Here is a 17,034-nt window from a genome sequence, read left to right on the forward strand (position 1 = left end):
TTGTAGAAACATTTGATGATGACAGTTATATGTTACATAAGTTGAAAAGAGGCTACTGAAAAATGAGAATCGCCCCATTTTGCCTGGACTGGATGCATATGGGTGCCTGTTATGTAAGTCCAGTAAGAGGAGAATCCCATAAAGGAGAAAAATGGGTAAACTCTGACGTTCTGGAACCAGCAGCAGAAGTGGAGGGGGCCTGGGTGAAGCTCAATAATGAGTTCATTGCACTAGTAGCTTCAGGGTGTTTGGATGATCAAAATGAAAATATATGAGAATTTCCCCATTTTTCTGGCTTATGTGTGTATGTGGGTTACATAAACCAGATTTTCCCAACGAGAAGGCTGGCCACAACTGTGCTGGAGTCATCATCCCTGAGGCTGGTAGGAACCCCTCAGTTCTGAGTCATGATAGTTTCAGTTGAACAGTCAGAGACCTGTCAGGGTTATTTCTGCCCTCTTTTCACTAATCCATCTTGACTTCCCTCATTCTCTCCACTTCGTTCCCTTCCCTACCCTGCTCCAGGCTTCAGGAGGAGCTGTGCGAGAAGGAGATGGCGTACATGCTGACTGAGGCTGCACCTGGACACAAGTGACCAGCTGCAGGACAACATCTCCAGAGGTTTCTTCACCTCTTGCTGCACTTTGAAAGACTGACCATCTCAGAGATAATACATAGATCTTAACTACATAAACTACATGGGACGGTTAACACAATTCCATTAAAATTAAAAGATTAAGATTAAGATCTAATCTTTAAGATTTATTTCTTCAGTGAGGAGAAGTACAAGTCCAGTCCAGTAAAGTAAAGTGGCCAGTAAGGGAAATACAAGGCAGGTGTTTCTAATAAAGTGGTCAGTCAGAGGAAGTACAAGGTAGGTATTTCTTGTTAAGTGGCCAGTGAGTAGAAGTACAAGGTAGGGGTTTCCAATAAAGTGGACAATCAAGAGAAGTACAAGGTAGGTGTTTCTAAAAAAAATGGCCAGTCAGGGGAAGTACTAGGTAGGGGTTTCTGATGAAGTGGCCACTGTGCATAGGTTCAAGGTTAGAGTTTCTAATAAAGTGGACACATTTTGTATAATAACTAAACTCAAATTCAGCTTTTCAGTTTAAACATGAATTTGACATGAAAATAAACCAAAGCCTGAAAATCAGTGACAATGAAAGAAGATCATTCTGAAATCAGAGATGGCAATGTTTCCACCACAGCCTCCAATATCTATGTTATTTGATCTAAAACTATTGCAACTTAGAAATGTGGGCTTTTAAAATGTTAATAAAAAGACAGAAGACATATGTACTGCATTTGTTTCCCAAAGAACCTCATGACTTTAACTCAGGCACCCATTCTCCACATCTTTCCTCTAACATGCCATTGGCCTTCTTGCTTGTATAATGACTAACTAGAATTCAAAGGACCCAGGTAGACAGACAGACAGATAGACAGACAGACGGAGAGCTGGCGACAGGTTCAGGCTGATCTGTCTCATTGGTTGGGTTGCCATGGTGATATGTGAGCTCAGGAATGCGGTAATGTGTGTGTGAGGACAGGTGTAGCCTCTCGCTGCTAAGACCCAGAGTTTCCATCGCTTAATATGCACCAGCTACTGAATCAGGACAGACCTTCAAACCATACATGAGGAGAAGGAATGCATGACTGCACCTGCTCAGCTCCTAGCTGATTTATACTGCTCACCTAGCAAAAGTTTGCTCACCTGGCTTTTTAAAATTTTTTAAATAAAAGAGCTGTTTGCAATAACTTAAATATGCACTAAAACGGGTTATCAGAATTGACCTCACATTCATGTGATGTAATCCTATTAAGAGACATCAGCATGTCCATTTGTTGGAGACCAGAAGATGATACTAACTGTTGAAATGGATCTTTTGGCACAATTTCTTTATCCTCAAGTTCAAAACAGGACTGCTGTAATCTCAAGCATTTTGGTGCTGGGATAATTAGAAGAAGAATGAAAATGAAACATTTGATGGTACCTCTCACAGAGCAATTTCTCTCCCGTTGGCCAGCATTTGTTAAGTTGAACAAGCCTACTTTTCTAGTCTAATGCTGTTCTATATCATATTAACTGATGGCTCATTTTTATTGTTGAACATACAGTATTAGTGACTGTGCTACTCTGAGGAGACAAAGACTGCATTTTATTTCCTTGTTGTGATGCCAGTCTGCAAACTTTTCAGGTGTTTAAACCACCTTTGGGTCAATAGAGTTTCAATAAGTGCTATTAACAATAGTTTGGAAAAGAAAACTGTCAGTTCCTGATGTAACAACCCCCAGTGATGATAAAAACTAATTTACTCCCAGTTTCAAAACATTTGTTAATTTATTGATTTATTTATAGCAATGCAGTACTTCCACATGTGATCATACATTAATCCAACATTAATTCCAGGTAATTTATTGTACCTAACATAGATAAAATTGTCCTAAAAACCCAGCTGTTGAGCTGAGCTGGTTGAACATGCTGAAGGTGAGGCAGGTCATTGAAAAACAAGGCAAACCTTTGACTGGCCATGTATAGCATAGTAGTCTTGCCATGGGGATTATTAGGGTCCACGAACTTGCCCATGCATAAAATGCAATGTTTCTATATCTGTTTCTCTTATCTTTATGACAATATAGCATGGAATTATGTTTCAAAGATTTCCTGAATCTGTAGAGTTGCCCTTTCAATATCATTTTATCATGAGATCACATGTGACTCACATCTGGAGTTATGAGGCTATGAATAGGGGCTAAGATACCCGTCATGTGCCGCTCAACATGTGGAAATGGAGGATTTGTCTGTATATCTACATTTTGTGTGCATATTTAGACCAAAGGACACTCAGGAAACCACTAAGGACTGACCCATCAGATTGGAAACGCTTCATTCTTCATTCAGTCCACATAAGAGAAACATGTGAAATAGCATGCAGAGAGTTTACAGCTTGCTGCAATGGTTTTTGAAAAGTAGCAACAAAGATAACGGAACATTATGGAGTACCATGATATGTGCAAGAGCGTTTAAAGACGAATTTAAGAAGACTTGCAATAATTAAGAATCTCAGAGGATTTATACAACCATGCTGGATCTGTTTAAACTGTATTGTAATGCAACTTTACTCTTGCAGGTTTACAGTCAAGAGCAAGTCCAGCAAACAGGGATGGACTGGTCAGCATGATGAGGCTGAAATGGACGAGTAGCTCAAGGCAAGGCAGTGTAATGACATTGTTTTTTCTCTACAGCAGAAATGCTTCATTATTGTTTGCTTCTTTTATATGGAGCCTGGCAGTCTGTAGCATGGCTGTTATTTGCATATGTCCCTGATGTTTTTGTCTCAAAATGAATATTGCCTTTTTGATGAGCTCTATATGCAAAATGCAAAATCTGTGTAAAACTTGCAATCAAAACATTTTTAAAGGGCTTTAAAACATCAGCCTGACTGCACAGTGCTGCTGTTTGAAGTGCTCAATTTATTTATTTTTTTGCCTGGACTAGACTGGACAAGTTTGTGGATGTAGGCGACATCAAAATTCAGCCACTCTGGCATGAAAGAATTGCGCAGTTTGACCTGATTTTGTGGATGCCTTCTCTGCGTCTTACTTGCTGTTCCAGGTAGTCCCACATGTTTTCAAGATGATTCAAATCTGGGGTGTTCTTTCAGAAATTGTTTGTGAAGGACCTGTGTTGACTTCCAGAAGCAATTCTTGCCTGAAAGCGAAGCAATTTTGATTCACAACCCATGAAACATCCCTGTCTGTCAGTATTGTCATACCCACAATTGTCACATTTCTGAAGAGAATTTCCTGTATGCTGGGATTTTTGCCACTGCTAGGAGACCTGTATGACCATACACTTTGATACACCTGCAAACTCAGCTACTTCCTTCACATTGTGGCCTTTCACATGGCAAAATGCAATCTTGAGACATTCACTGCACTGTACCACCTCTTCTCAGTCTATGAATCCTGTCACACACCCCATAGGTATTTAAAGCTGATCTTCCTCAAGCAACACCATCTGCATGAGCCTGAAGTTACTACCACCTTAAACACACAAGGTGGCTCATTTTTGTCCAGGGAGCTTATAAATACTAGCTCATGCGAAACTGTAAAATATGCCACTCTTATTTATTATGCATGGCAATAAGTGGATATAGTAACAAACTTCTACATTATAAAAACAGTGTAGTTTAATACTACCATCAAGATCACTGACACATTTCGAGAGGCTAAGATGATCAAAACCTGATGAAGCTTTAAGGCATTTTAAGTTTAACTAATGTGGTGTAAGTTAAAGCTTTCCTGGCTAGCAAACTGCTAATTGCAATCATCATACAGTGTTTATGCATGCTTTAGCCGTTGGAGTAACATAAAGAATGCAACCGTTTAATAATGGTTGAATAACTTGTTTAATATTACAATAATATTACATTGTCATTGTACTCAGTTAATAGGACATTTATCGGGGGTAGATGGACATGTGCTTGGTTCTTGCAAATTGACTCCAGTATGTATTGTGTTTGTATGATTAAAATCAGAATACAACAATTAGAGTAACTGACAATAAAGATATTTTCATATGCTGAAATCTCTTCCAGAGGTGCCCATAAAATGCCCTTTTGAAACACCTCAGCCCTGTGCCAAAGATGGTCAACAGTAGGCCAGTAGGCACACCTTTTATTATTGAATTCAGGTGGTACAGCCACACTCATTGCTAACAGATGTATAAAGTCAAGCACATAGTCATGCAGTCCCCATAGACTCAGTTCATTTAAAAGTGGCACTGTCATAGGATGCCACAAGTTAGTTCATGAAATGTCTGCCATGCTAGGTCTGCCCCGGTCAACTGCAAGCACCATTAATGTGAAATGGAAGCCACAAAATGGTAGACAATGCAAACTCACAGAACAGGATAGCAGAGAGCGCTTATCCTTACCTCCACTGAACACCTTTGGGAGGAACATGAAGGTTGATTGTGAGCCAGGCCTTCTCGTCCAACATCAGTGCCAGACCTCACAAATGCTCTGTTGACTGAATGGGCATCAAATTGCACAGATGCTCTCTAAAATTTTGTGGAAAAAGGGGAGGCTGTTATAGCTACAAATTGGGGCACCTCAATATTAATGCATGTGGTTTTGGATTGATATCCGTGATATCATACAGGTGTGATGATCAGGTATCCTAACTTAATTTTTATATATATACAATGTAATGCTATAATCTTTTGGAGGTGATCTGCTCCACTAACCTCACCCCATTCTCAGTGTTTGGACTGAGTTAATGTTCCATATTAAATTACCATGTTCATTACCTGAGCAACAAGGCTCTCTGACCTCAGTCATCACCCAGGTTAGCCACTGTCAAGCAAGACATCGAGTTTAGACTGCGAAAAGCTTGGAAGAGGGGAATTTTTAAAGAAAAATGGCTTTGAGAGAGTCTCGTGCTCTAGCTAACGCTGGCCTCCCAACTCACTGGAGGGATGTGAGAGAGTGGAGTATGGAGAAAAGACAGAGCTATGCAGTAAGAAATGCATCTTTTTACTATGCATATTCAGCCCAGCTGCTGATTTCCAGCCTGGTGTGTTTCACTTCAGGCCCTAGTTTTAACACTTACAAGACACATTTACTGTTGGTGATATCAAAAGCCTGTTAGAGTTTTGTTTGAGCTTCTGACTTGTAGCTCATTTAAATTGTCAGAGAAAGGGTGTGAATATTTTGTTATGATTTAAATTTGATGAAAAAACATGCGTGTATGCAGTCTTGTTTTGTAAGAAGAAAAACATAGTTTACATTTTTACCTTCTTTTTTGTCCTGGTAAAAATTGCAGACTTGTTTATTGAATATTATGTATTGGCTTTTATAGTAATTCAGTAGGTAATACACTGATGAAGTTAAATAAATATGTAGTATATCAAATACCAAACATATAGCAAAGTGGCAGTTATAAATCTAGATGTACTCTCGAAGGGTTAACTTTATCATAAGTACATGTAAGTGAATGCAAAAATGAGGACATTAGTTTTGACCTTGTGGTACAAGAACAATGGACCCTGATAGTGGGAACTTCACACTGTCTGTTCGCAGCCAGACAGGTTTGGAGTTTAAACCTTAAAGGGAAATTCAGTTGATTTTCAGATTTCTTTACAGGGGTAGTGACAGTGAGGTGTATTAACACTCATCTTGCATTTGTTATATTGTAATAATCATGTTTTTCTCTTTTTATCTGTTTATCTGTTATATTTACAGACTGCTGAGATTTTTTTCCTCTGTTAATGTGTGTGTGTGTGTGTGTGTGTGTTCTGTTGAAGGCCTCTTCCGCTTCTTCCTTTAGGAGAGGAAGTTAACAAACAAATATAGTCATTTTATTTACTATCCAAAACCACTTGTGAACCCACATGTGTCTTGTGAGTTTTCACATGTAATGCTAATGATGGTAAAATAGTGGTACATCTGAAAAAAGACATTTTTGGGACATTATACACCAAAATCTTAGCACAGAACTATTGTAAAACAATGTCCAGGCATCAGGCAGTGTATTCATGACCATTTCATGTAATAGCTTTCTATGAGAGAGTTTGTCTAGTTCCTATCACCACCACTGTGAACTGTTCTAACTTGGTATGGTTGCAGTGAAGTATTTCACACCAACAGAAATGTTGAAAATTGGTGGAATTTTCTTTCGATTTCAAAAGGAATTACTTGATAAACATTTAAAAGCATTTTCAAATGATAAGTTCAAACGAGCTGATCTGACAAGGTATTTACAGTATTTACTTTTGATTCCTTGGGTGATTTAAAATGATACATTCAAGCATTCAGGCGGAACTTTACAGAGACACTCTCAAGCTGTCCTGACAACAAGTGAAAGTTCCTTGCAACCGGTTGTGCGTTGTCTGCAACATAATTTGCATAAACTTCATGGTCATAAGTAAGCCCTTATAGTTATAGCCTGCTTATGCCTCACTTATTCTGTTCTAGAAGCACATGAAGTTCATCGAGGAGTGCATCTCCGTCTCCTCTTCTGTAATAATTTAAATTATGATTCAGAGCTCTGTGTTAGAGGTCTGTGCAAGGCTGGTTTTTCAGTCCCACTCCTGCAAGATTTAATCTCGCACCTACCCACTCCTCCAGAAACATGGAATTATTTGCCCCCCACCCCATCTGCAACCGAAAAGTTCTGGCCTGCTACAGCCCACGCATTTCCATCAAGACAAACATCTAATATCTGCCACAGTCTATTCACAAATACATTATTTTTTGCTGTAATAACACAGCAGTCATGGTCAAAATGCTCACTGTGAAGTAACTTATCAAACAGCATTAATTCCCAGTAAAAACAAAGCAGGAATTAAACCACAGATTGGTTATTTTTGGGCAGCCGTCGTTCAGAAGGATCTGTCTAGCTACAAGAATTTGTACGGCTCCTTTGCAACTCTTTAAAATGACTTCATTCATTTGAAATGTTTTATCATTTTATATTGTTTGTATAAACTAACTGTTGATTATGTTGGTGGAATGTTAATGTGCGGAATTTCTCTTCATGTGTGCTTCGGCCTGCAAGTCAATTGATGTTTTCACGTGAAGAGTTGTCACTGTTTTGAGTGGCTGTTTAATGAAACTTGTCTCACAAAGTTGAGAACTAACAGATGCTACTGAGTTCCAAGTGAGTTGCAGGACACTTTATGCAACTCAAGTGCCAGTTAGTTTCATGTAGGTTTCAAGCAACCAAAGTTGCATGAAAGTTTCACAATGTAAAGCCAGTCTGACACTTCGTAAAGTAATTTTTTGTTGCAGTATCTGTTGGTTAGCCAGAAGATTTCTGTGGTTTGCCATTACTGCAGGTTTATTTTTCAGAGCGTGGTTATTTGCTTCAGTGGTTATGAAGATTCAGAGTTGAGGAGCTAAATTGAAGCTGCAGGGACGTGACCGCGCACACTCGGGATGGAGAAAGCGTTGTGTGTCATCGCTCCCTCTGGGCCAAGGATCCATTTCCATCTAAATGATTTATGTGTCCGCGTGTGTGATTCGGTTACTGAAGCTACCTTTGTCTCCCTCTCTCTCTTTCTCTCCTCTTGCTTCCTTGTTTCACTCACAAATCTCTTTTCTCTCATTCTCTGTCTCTCATTTTCCACAGATGTGGGTGCTAAATGTAGAGAGTGTCCTTAACTCGATGGCTAGACAGCTGGTGAGTCCATCAAATTGCTATTGTTATTACTAATATCAACCGGTGAGAGCTGAGATATGCGTCTGTTTCAAATCACATTTATTCTCCATTGGACTGATTGGATAATCACGTCTTTATCCTGTTACCCTAACCACAAGCAGGGCATTTTTTTTTTCAATTTAATTTGCTCATTCTGCACACAGTGCACTCCAAAATCATCAGAGTGCAACAACCTCCAGAGTTATTGTTGTGTCTACAGTTTGTTTTGTGGATTTTTTTGTCATGTTTTTGACATCAAAACAAATGGAAAGAGATGTCAGATGTGCAAACTCAAACCTGTCAATACAGAACATAAATGCAAATTAATTCAGAATGTACCTATGTGTTAATAACATATAGCATCTTGAATATCATATATTTCATTGCTGTCAGAAAGAAACCTCATATCTCCATTTCTGTCATTCTGTTTTTGGCATAATTTGGCATAGAACTTCAAAAAGGTTCTACATAGAACCATACACAACACATTCCCAATCAATCTGAAGAACCATTTTACCATGTAAAGAACAATGTAACCATGGAAATAGTTATTTGAGTGTTCATAGTTCAATATAAAACAATTGCCTTTACAAAAGAGCATCTGAAGAACCATATTTTTTAAGAGTGTGCATAAAACCTCATTACACAAGGCATAAACCTGTATAAGTGCTTATAAGTAGTTATAGCTACATGCAAAACACTTTATGGGGTATATAAAGTATGTATATCCTCTCCATGGATCACCACCTTATCGTGGTGGAGAGGTTTGTGTGCTTGAAGGACCCTAGGAGCTATGTTGTCTGGAGCAAAAGCTCCTGGTAGGGTCTCCCATGGCAAACTGGTCCTAGGTGACAGGCCAGACAAAGTGTGATCCATAACCACCCCTATGAGGACAACAAAGCAGGACTCGTGTACCCTGCCCGGATCAGGGTTACCGGGGCCCCACCCTGGAGCCAGGCCTGGGGGAGGGGCTCGCCAGCGAGCGTCTGGTGGCCGGGCATTCACTCATGGTGCCCGGCCGGGCCCAGCCCGAAGGAGCTACATGAGTCCCCCCTCCCATCGACCCACCACCGATGGGAGGGGCAGTAGTAGGGGTGCGGTGCATTGTGGATCGGGCAGTGTCCGAAGGCGTGGGCCTTGGCGTTCTGATCCTCGGTTGCTGAAACTGGCTTTTGGAACTTGGAACGTTACCTCACTGGCGGGGAAGGAGCCCGAGTTGGTGCGCGAGGTCGAGAGATACCGACTAGATATAGTCGGGCTCACCTCAACACACAGCTTGGGCTCTGGGTCCAATCTCCTTGAGAGGGGCTGGACTTTTTTCTTTTCTGGAGTTGCCCATGGTGAGAGGCGGCGGGCAGGTGTGGGCTTTCTCATAGCCCCTCGACTCGGCGCCAGTATGTTGGGGTTTTCCCCGGTGGACGAGAGGGTAGCTTCCCTACGCCTTCGGGTTGGGGAACGGGTCCTGACTGTTGTCTGTGCTTATGCACCGAACAGCAGTTCAGAATACCCAGCCTTCATAGAGTCCTTGGAAGGGGTGCTTGAAAGTGCTCCTCCTGGAGACTCGATTGTCCTACTGGGGGACTTCAACGCTCATGTGGGCAATGACAGTAAGACCTGGAGGGGTGTGATTGGGAGGAATGGCCTCTCTGATCTGAACCCGAGTGGTGTTCAGTTTTTGGACTTCTGTGCAAACCACAGTTTGTCCATAACGAACACCATGTTTGAACACAAGGATGTCCATAAGTGCACATGGCACCAGGACACCCTAGGCCGCAGTTCAATGATTGACTTTGTAGTCGTGTCAGCGGACTTGCGGCCATGTGTACTGGACACTCGGGTAAAGAGAGGAGCTGAGCTGTCAACTGATCACCACCTGGTGGTGAGTTGGATCAGGTGGTGGGGGAAGATGCCAGTCAGACCAGGCAAACCCAAACGTATAGTGAGGGTTTGCTGGGAACGTCTGGCAGAAGAACCTGTCAGATTGATCTTCAACTCACACCTCCGTCAGAACTTTGACCAGATATCGGGGGAGGTGGGGGACATTGACTCAGAATGGGCCATGTTCCGCTCCTCCATTGTTGAAGCGGCTGACTGTAGCTGTGGTCGCAAGGTAGTTGGTGCCTGTCGGGGCGGTAATCCTCGAACCCGGTGGTGGACACCCCAGGTGAGAGATGCCGTCAAGCTGAAGAAGGAATCCTACCGGACATGGTTGGCCTGTAGGACACCAGAGGCAGCTGGCAGGTATCGACAGGCCAAGCGATCTGCGGCTTCAGTCGTTGCCAAGGCAAAAACCCGGGTGTGGGAAGAGTTCGGTGAGGCCTTGGAAAGTGACTTTAAGTCGGCTCCGAAAAGATTCTGGCAAACCGTCAGGCGACTCAGAAGGGGAAAGCAGTGTGCCACTAGCACTGTATATAGTGGAGATGGTGTGCTGCTGACTTCGACTGAAGACGTCATTGGGCGGTGGAAGGAATACTTTGAGGACCTTCTCAATCCCACCGACACGTTCTCCAGTGAGGAGGCAGAGTCTGGGGACACGGGAATAGGCTTGTCCATTACTGAGGCCGAAGTCGCTAAGGTAGTTAAAAAGCTCCTTGGCGGCAGGGCTGCAGGGGTGGATGAGATCCGTCCCGAGTTCCTCAAGGCTCTGGATGTTGTGGGGCTGTCTTGGCTGACACGCCTTTTCAACATTGCGTGGACATCGGGGGTGGTGCCACTTGATTGGCAGACTGGGGTGGTGGTGCCTCTTTTTAAAAAGGGGGACCGGAGGGTGTGTTCCAACTACAGGGGAATCACACTCCTCAGCCTCCCTGGTAAGGTCTATGCAAGGGTACTGGAGAAGAGAGTCCGGCTTATAGTCGAACCTCGGATCCAGGAGGAGCAGTGCGGGTTCCGCCCTGGTCGTGGAACACTGGACCAACTCTTTACCCTCTCCAGGATTCTCGAGGGTTCATGGGAGTTTGCCCAACCAGTCCACATGTGCTTTGTGGATTTGGAGAAGGCATTCGACTGTGTTCCCCGGGGTATTCTGTGGGAGGTGCTTCGGGAGTACGGGGTACATGGCTCTTTGCTACGAGCCATTCAGGCCCTGTACAAACAAAGCAGGAGCTTGGTTCGCATGGCCGGCAGTAAGTCAGACTTTTTCCCAGTGAGAGTTGGACTCCGTCAGGGCTGCCCTTTGTCACCGATTCTATTCATAATTTTTATGGATAGAATTTCTAGGTGCAGTCAGGGGATGGAGGGTGTCCGGTTTGGTGACCTCAGGGTCACATCGCTGCTGTTCGCAGATGATGTGGTCCTATTGGGGACATCAGGCCGTGAACTTCAGCTTTCACTGGATCGGTTTGCAGCCGAGTGTGAAGCGGCCGGGATGAGGATCAGTACCTCCAAATCCGAGGCCATGGTTCTCACGCGGGAAAGGGTGGAGAGCCCTCTCTGGGTCGGGGATGAGCTCTTGCCTCAAGTGGAGGAGTTTAAGTATCTCGGGGTCTTGTTCACGAGTGATGGTACAAGGGAGCGGGAGATTGACAGGCGGATTGGTGCTGGGTCAGCAGTGATGCGGGCTCTTTACCGGTCTGTTGTGGTAAAGAAAGAGCTGAGCCATAAGGCAAGGCTCTCGATTTACTGGTCGATCTATGTTCCCACCCTCACCTATGGTCATGAGCTTTGGGTAATGACCGAAAGAACGAGATCGCGAATACAAGCGGCTGAAATGAGTTTCCTCCGCAGGGTGGCTGGACTCTCCCTTAGAGATAGGGTGAGAAGTTCGGTCATCCGAGAGGGACTCGGAGTAGAGCCGCTGCTTCTTCACGTCGAGAGGAGCCAGTTGAGGTGGTTCGGGCATCTTGTTAGGATGCCTCCTGGACGCCTCCCTTGGGAGGTGTCACAGGCAAGTCCACCGGGGAGGAGACCCCGGGGAAGACCCAGGACACGCTGGCGTGACTATATCGCCCAGCTGGCCTGGGAGCGCCTCGGAATCCCTCCCAGGGAGCTAGTGGAAGTGGCTGGGGAAAGGGAGGTCTGGGCTTCATTGCTCAGGATGCTGCCCCCGCGACCCGAACCCCGGAGAAGCGGAAGATGATGGATGGATGGATGGATAAAGTATGTATAACTCAATAATGTCAGGTTTCACAGTGCAGTATAATGTGTGTTCATAAGAACATCGTAAGCATGAATGTTGTAATGCACTATAAGACACTTTTACAAGGTTTTCGCGTATTACCAGGCGAACATCCAGGAAAATGTTTGCTGGTTGTAATCAATTCTGCCTTCGGCATTTATGGGAGACATAGAGGAAGGTAATGTGTAAAAGATAATGTGTGGAATAATCGAGAGTAAATTTGATAGAGTTTGTGTGATAGGGAGCGAGGAGGCAGATGCACGTGCATCTACGACAGGGTCATAGTCAAGACGGTCCAGGGTCATAGAGCCAAGACGGATTGATCGAGGAACCAGAATCCAACATACAAACAGTACAAACACCACACCAGATAGCACCAACAACACAGACAGAGATTCAAACAAAGACCAGTAACCAGACCGGGCTTAAATAGATAAGGGTAACAAGGGACAGGTGCAAACACAGGTGGAGACAATCGGGGGTGGAGTCATGAAATGAGGGGGCAGGACTAGAAAAACAAAACAAAATGCACATGGACAGGACTGGGAGGGGCCAGTCGTGACAGTTTGTTTATTTTTAACTGGAAACTGTTATAGGCTAGCTGTGTGCTACAAGTGCTAGATGGTAGCAGTTAAGTAAACTGTTAGCACAGAAAGCTGCTCAATGTTAGCCAGTACACACAGCTGCCTTGTTTAAGCATATAGCTAATATCAGCTATGGCTTTAAAATATGTGATTATCTCATTTCTCTTAAGGCCTGTAAAGAGCGCTTTTTAGGTATAATATACTGAAATGAAATGTCCTGAACATTTAAATGACATATAAAAGTTCACTTAAAGCCTGTACAAATATGGTATAAAGCTCTATTAAATGTTATAGTGCATTATTAGTGCCTGTGGTTGTTATGAGCAGACATTACAATATGCAATGAAACCTTTAGGAAGTCACATACTCTTGCTTTATAAAGTGTTATGCATGCAATTATAACTACTTGAGAGACATTATACAAGCTTATGCCATGTATTATAAGGTGTTATGCATATCGCTGATGTCAGAACAAAACCTCATATCTTGATTTTTGTCTTTTTTTAGTTTTTGCATAATAGGAGGCGTTACCATGATTTGACAGTTTTCTTTTCCAAAAGCACATATTAAAACTCTTTTGGCCCAAATGTGATTTAAACCCCTAAAAGCTCGCAGTGCTGGCAAGTGCTGACGTAAAAATGGATTAGATTTTCTTGAGATAGCACTCTATCACTGTCACAAAATACAAGGGTCTCCAACATTAGACAGGGGGTTTAAAGCCCTGTACGGTGTGACTCCATTGTTGGTTTACTAAACTGTTCTCCATATTGCTCCACAGCGTGTTTCCCTGGAGAAATATCCAAGACAGGAGCATGATGGTGGTCTTTCATCCTCCCCAACCAGACGGAAGCTGCCTTCTCATCATTTAGCTTTGACATTAATGTGATCTGCCAAAATCTCACACCACAGGTCAATAGGTCACCCAGTCCCACTCGGATCTGGCTGATACATCACAAAACCAACCGTGCATTGATCTACATCAGAAGATTTAGAAGAGTATTTGTCAGAGCTGTTTGGCTTGTTAATGGTGTAGAATTGTCCACAGTGCAGAGTCATGGCTTTGTCACTAAGCACATTACTGAGGCATGTTGTTGTGTCTGCTTTTCACTCTAACTGCTGAAAATAAAGACTGTTTTGTCTGATCTCATGGTGTCAGTCAGGTCAGTTGGGTTATGTGTGGTTACCTTAGCAAGAGTTCACAATATTGTGAAGGTTTGTCTGAGGTCAGAGATGATTACTACAACTGCTTATGTCTAACATCTAAGAAATACACTGTAGAACAGTGGCCATCAACCCTGCTCCTGGAGATCTACCTTCCTGTAGGTTTGACCTCGAACCTAAACACTTCAGCTAAAGATCTTCTGCAGGTAGTTAGACCTCCATAAGCAGGGTTGGTGGCCACTACTGTAGGAAATGATCTGTTGTTTGTAGCCTAGTAGCCTTTAAATCTTGACCTTTTTGTGATTTTTATAAATTTCTGTAAATTGCAATCGAATCAAGTGGGTAATTCAGCTGCCATCCAAGTTTTAGACTGGAGTTTGAATCACTGCCTGACACCCTGCTATGACACCAATAGGAGTCCTTGGGCAAGATTCCTAATGCTACATTCGCCTACATCTGTAACATGATTTCACCAAACCACTGTATAAGAGTATCAGCTAAATGCATGTAAAGGATGTTGATAGGAACCAGGAGTTGTTATGTCTATAACGCATATCGCTGCTGTCCAAAGAAAACCATGTATCACCATTTTTGTTGATTTTTACATTTCTATATCATTTCAACCCCAAAAGCTGTCCTTCACATTGAGTTTTTGCCCTGTAAAGTTATTATTTTGGAGATACTTGTTTTTCTTTGGACGGTGATGATGCTTAAGAGTTTTATATAAGCATTTTATTTACTATACAAAACCATAACCATATATTTAAGCATCTTATGAGTTTTATATGTAATGTTGATGGTAAAAAATGTTTGGAAAACTTCTTTGCCTTATAACACCTGTCCATCTTTTGCTTATGTTAAAAAAAGCATAAAGTTTAGGGTTAAACTTTCTCAAAACTATCTTCAATCAAAATCTCATTCATCAGATGGCGTATTCATAACCATTTCAGGCAATAATTCTGTGTGAGGCATTATACTCTTTAGATATCTGGTTCCTATCACCAACACTGTTAACAATTCTGACTCAGTCTTACTCAAGTGTGTCTAGAACATAGCATTTCACATTAAATCACTCTGAATGACTTTGTTTACATATCAGTCATTTAACTTCAGCAAATATCAGGAATATTTGAAATAACATCTTATTTGGGGACACTTAATTTTGCTGATACCTGAGACTTATTGGTTAAATAGTCTCTTGAAAAATGTAGTTAATCCCGTTTAAGGGACTGCTACAAGAGTCTAGACTTCATTTCCTCACTCTACTAACAAAAATAATTTTAGTAATTTATCATTTCTATTGTAGCATATTACAATCACTGCATTATAAGTCTCAAATTTAATAACAAAATAATAAGCCTGTCATTTAAAAGATTAAAAAGAGCTTTGGAAAAAAAACAACCCACAAATGCAGCCCAATGTAAGCAAACAACTGGTGCCTTTGAGTTCAGCCGTGCTTTCTGGACTTCATCACCAGTTGTTCTGGAGCATCTCACTGTGCTGCGGATGAGCTGATGCCTGATTCAATCAATAAACCATCCAATCTCTGCTGTCCCTATTTGTTGCTGTTGTTGTTTATACCATATTGTCATGGCAATTGATTCCATTGGTTTGTTTGTATGTGTTTGTGACTGTAATGACTAAGAAAGGTAGACTAGTGACACCAGGGATGGTGAATGCGGGAATGGGAAAGAGGACTGTTAAAGCAATAGTTCAGCAGACAATAATAGTTACACGTTTTACTTAAATAAAGCCAATCAGCCAAGACATATACATGCATGTATATGCCACCAGTTAGCATCATTCACACTAAATGGAAGTATGAGTGGAAATATGCAAGAACTGCATGGAAGCATCAACCAGGCCCAGTTGGTACTACTAAATTTGAAACGCAGACCTTCTGAAACTGTTGTGAAACAACTGCATTTAGCTGCTTTGGTGTTTTGTGGGCCCTAAAATGACATGATTGGCTGTTCATCATAAACTTTACACTTTCATGTGTATGTACACATGGCTTAATCCCAGCCTGACTATCTAAACCAGAATTAATTTCAGCCTGCTATATAAACCAGGATAAATCTCAGCCTGAGTTTCTAAGACTGGATTAATCCCAACCTGAGTAATAAAACCTGGATTAATCCCAACCTGAGTAATAAAACCTGGATTAATCACAGCCTGAGTAATAAAACCTGGATTAATCACAGTCTGAGTATCTAAACTTGGATTACTCACATCTTGAGTATCTAAACATGGATTAATCACAGTCTGGGTGTCTAATCCTGGATTAATCGCAGTCTGAGTATCTCTATAAATATCAAATCAAATTAATGTAGGCATGTTTCTTTGAATAAAAACTAATTTACTGCATAAAAATCAAATTAGAGAACGAATCTAGTCCAATGTTGTACGTAACAAAACTGCCCTGACCTGGCCTAAAATTACCTGTCCTGCTGGGACACGATTTGTCTTTTATTTTACTTACTTAGGACAGTTGTGTTGTTGTAATGTACAGTACTGTGCAAAAACTGTGCACCTTTTCATTTATTTAATTTCCACTCAGAACATTTTAGTCATTTAGTAAAAGTTATTCATTTTTCAGTGTCGGGAAAAAGCAGAAAACATATACTTAATGGAACATTACATATATTTTTTCAGCGTTTATCGTGTACACTCTTTGTCTCTATTATAGCTCCCATTCTTTTCATTAGATCCCCTTTAGGTCTTCAAAGAAATATGCAGGAATATTTTTCCACACCTCTAAATTTCATAACTTCAGTCTTAGAAGTTGATTGATCATTTTCTAAAGTAATCAAACACATTCAGTGATGTTGAGGTCAGGACTCTGGGGTGGTCAGTCCATTGTTCATCTTCTTTGTTTAATGTGTCTTTCTGAAAAAAGCCAGTGAGGCTTTTTGACAAGCTACACATCCTTTCAGACCCATAGTGCTGAGCATTTAAGCACATTGC

General features: G+C 41.8%; 1 long non-coding RNA gene across 1 annotated transcript; it reads left to right on the forward strand.

Annotated features, from left to right (window-relative positions):
* The first annotated feature begins 604 nt into the window (after positions 1–604).
* LOC119262930 lies at positions 605–14,049 on the forward strand. Its single transcript, XR_005129990.1, has 4 exons — positions 605–621; positions 3,132–3,220; positions 8,137–8,187; positions 13,685–14,049. It is a non-coding gene; the product is annotated as an uncharacterized LOC119262930 (long non-coding RNA).
* Positions 14,050–17,034: the final 2,985 nt, after the last annotated feature.

The sequence above is a fragment of the Pygocentrus nattereri genome, chromosome 30 (genome assembly GCF_015220715.1).
Source record: "Pygocentrus nattereri isolate fPygNat1 chromosome 30, fPygNat1.pri, whole genome shotgun sequence".
NCBI classification, from domain to species: domain Eukaryota; kingdom Metazoa; phylum Chordata; class Actinopteri; order Characiformes; family Serrasalmidae; genus Pygocentrus; species Pygocentrus nattereri.